Source organism: Leptonychotes weddellii, chromosome 1, assembly GCF_054177405.1.
Source record: "Leptonychotes weddellii isolate Sample4059 chromosome 1, ASM5417740v2, whole genome shotgun sequence".
Taxonomy (NCBI): Eukaryota; Metazoa; Chordata; class Mammalia; order Carnivora; family Phocidae; genus Leptonychotes; species Leptonychotes weddellii.
Window position 1 is genome coordinate 176,527,125 of NC_138369.1, and position 3,736 is coordinate 176,530,860.

A 3,736-nucleotide genomic window follows, 5' to 3' on the forward strand; every position below is an offset into this window, starting at 1 on the left:
AAAAAAAAAAAAGAAAAAAGAAAAGAAAAGAAAATCTGGAGCTTCCCCCCCCAAAAAAGAGTAAATAAAGATAGTTTTTACTGGTAAAAAAATAAAGTAAAATACTTCAATAAAAGGGAATCTAAACTTTAATGATGGGGTCATTAGAAATGAATAAGATCATGACAATACATACAAACACTAGTGAAATTGTTTCAAAGTGGTACTCAAAAAACGATTTTTAGCCTTAAGTTTATTTAAAAAAGAAAGGAAGGAAGGGAGGGAGGGAGGGAGGGAAGGAGGGAAGAAGGCTGGTTAAAATTCAACTTAAAGAATCAGGAAAAGAACAATAAAATAAACCAAAATAAAGGAGAAGGAAGCATAAAGCTAAAAAAAGAACATAATGTAATATGGAAGAGAAAGTGATTCTTAGAAAGTAGATCCAAGAACTAGTTCTTTGGAAAAGACCAATGAAATACACAGACCTCAAGCAAGTCTAATGAAAGAAAACCACAAGAATTTAAATTTCATGTGAGCCTTGTTGGCCCCTGCATTCTCAGCACGAGAAGATTTCCTAGTACATATGGGTACTCTGTAGGTATTTGTTAAATAAAAAACATTAAAAATTTTTAAAGGCTACAGAAATAAATACAGAAGAAAATTTTTTAAATATTATATGGCAATACTACAAATCTTATAAAGCATTACACTCCTCAAAGACACAAAAGCAGACTTAAACTGATGGAAATATGCTAAATGCTATATTAGTCAGTCATGATGTCCAAACTGCTGTATAACAAATAACCTTGGTGCCTTAAAAATAGTAATCACATGTTTCTCACTACAGCAAATATGCGGGACTATCTTGGGCTCCAGACTCTGGGATTCAGGTTCTAAGTTCCAGGCTGCAGAATAAATACTAGGTTCAGTTCTATTCAGTGTGTCTTCTGTCTTCACCTTGAACCAGAGATTATTCACTGCATGCTCTTCTCATGACAGATCACAGATACAAAAGAAGCCAATCCATTTAAGGCACATTTAAAGCTTTTATATGCATTCATCCCTTAACGTTCCATTGTCTATAGGAAAACACTGGAGCAATATCTTAGTTCAGTTCCAGGTGCTATAACAATATCAAACTGGGTGGCCTACCACAATAAACATTTATTTCTCATAGTTCTAGAGGCTAGAAGGCCAAAATCAGGGTGCCAGCATGGCCTGGTAAGTATCCTCTTTCCAGCTTATGGCTGGAAATATGGCTGCCTTCTTGCTGTAGCCTCACGTGGTGGGGAGAGAGATTATCTCTCGTGTGCTTCTTGTTATAAAAGCACTAATCTCACTCATAAAGGCTCACGCTTCATGACCTAATCACCTTCCATAGGCCTCATCTCCAAATATCATCATGTTGGAGATCACAGCTTCAACATACACATTTTAGGAGGGACATAAATATTCAGCCCATAGCAGGCAGGAAAATAGACCACATCTACTCTAGTGTACTACATGGTTATATGCCAGAAGCAAGTGGTGATGGATTAAGAATAGCAATCCAACCTACCACAAAGCCCAACTTTATATATAATAAAAGATATAGAAAATAAGACTACAGTCAGGTAATAAGTTTTAGCTATCCAATTGAGAAAAACCCTAAATATATTTTCTTGGTGAAGCTGTAGGGAAATAGGCATTCTCATACATTGGTAGCTAGAATGTAAAATGGTACAATCCTTCTGGAAAGGAATTTGACAATCTAGAAAAATTGTATATGCATATATCCTTTGACCCAGCAATTCCACATTTAGAAATCTATCCAAAAGACACACTGGCATGATTGTCAGTTTTATGTGTCAACTTGGCTAGACAATAGTCCCCAGTTGTTCACGCAAACACTAATCTAGGTGTTACAGTGAAAGTATTTTGTAGATGTGATTAAAATCCATAATCCACTTACTTTTTTTTAAAGGAGAGAATTAATATTTTATTGTCACTTATAATCAGATGGCAGGTGGGTATACAGTCTTCATACTTGATCTTTCCCTTTGTAAATGAAAAAAAATCACAAGTTTTAAACAGCCAATGGCTGGTTATGTTATCAGAAAACATAATTAGATTAACTTATTCATGGTGGCTTCAAGTTTTCCCTTATTAGCTCCAGAAAACTCACCCACCTTTTGTCCCTTTTTTAAAACTGGAAGTTTGGCATGAATTGACTTCACATTCTGTAGCAACACCCTGACCATCATCCATGTGGACTTCAAGGAACACCATGTTGGAATACTTCTCAGAGAGGCAACGAGAGAAAGGCTTGATCATTTTGCAAGGCCCACACCACATGGCTGAGAAGTTAACTACTATAAGTTTATCTTCTGTACTGTTCAACTGTTCAACCTCCTGTAAAGCACACTTGTTCTCCATCTGCTCCACCATTTTGGCGGCTGGGGTCTGACAAGCAACCATGAATGTGGCTTCAAAAGGTGGAATGGAGATGGAAGAGCTCACAGGCAACTTCCTTTTATAGCAACTGGGGGGGGTGGGGCATGCATGTTGGGGTGCCCCAGCCAGGCCCCGCCTCCTGAACCATAATCAGTTTAAGTTAAATAAGGAAGTTTATCTTAGATAATTTGAGTGGACCCAATTCTTCCAGTTGGAAGTCCTTGGGAGCAGAGGCTTCCTTGAAGGATAAGAAATTCCACTTGTGGAATTGCTTGTGCCTAATATCTCTAGTCTGTCCTTCCTGCCAGGCTGCCCTGCAGATTTCAGACTTACCTAGCAAACTTCAACAATCTCTCAAGCCAATTCTTTGCAATAAATATCCTACTGATTCTGTTTCTCTGGTGGAATTCTGACTAGTAAAATTAGTAAAAATACCAAATGACATAACACAAGAGTATTCCTTATACCATCATGTATAATTGTAAAACATTGAAAACCACTCAAATGTCCATCTATATGGGGACTGCAATGGAAGACTACTGCTATGGACTGAAAGCTTGTGTCCCTCCAAATTTCATGTTGAAACCCTAATCTCCAATGTGATTGTATTTGGAGATGGGGCTTTTAGGAGTTAAGTAGGTCATGAGGGTAGAACCCTTATGATAAAATTAGAGCCCTTATAGGAAGAGACAGGAAAGAGCTTGCTTCCTCTCTCTGCCATGTGAGGACACAAGGAGAACATTGCCATCAAATACTGGATCTGCCGACAACCTTGATCTTGAACTTCCAGCCTCCAGAACTCTGGAGAAATTAATTTCTGTCATGTACTCACCCAGTCTATGGTATTTTGTTATAGAAACTTGAACTAAGACAACCATGCGTCTGTAATAAGGACTATCTCTATCTTCTATTACGGTGTGATACCCAAGATATATTGTAAATTAAGAAAAACAAGATGAAGAAAAGTGTAGACAGCACACTGACATTTGTCTAAGAAAAGGAAGATGAGATACATAGTCACATAGATTCAAAATTGAAGGATAAATTATAAAAATATTTTTAAGGAAAAGAAAGAAGCTAGTCTTTTCAAAATATACCTTGTTTTAGAAATTTGAGTTTGAAACCATGCAAATGAGTTATGAAAATAGATAAAATGAAAACAACTCAAACTAAAAAAGCAATACCTAAAAATTGATAGTAAATTAAACAAATTAACTTAATTGTGTATTAAGTTAGTGGCAAACAGAGAGAAATTATTTCAAGTGACTTTAAGACAAGAGAGTTAGATTACACATCTCATGTGGGCTATATTCTTTGTGGGACA

The 3,736-nt window shown here is 36.5% G+C and overlaps 1 pseudogene; it reads right to left on the reverse strand.

Annotated features, from left to right (window-relative positions):
- Positions 1-1,361: 1,361 nt before the first annotated feature.
- Positions 1,362-3,502, reverse strand: LOC145717320 (thioredoxin pseudogene; annotated as a pseudogene).
- Positions 3,503-3,736: the final 234 nt, after the last annotated feature.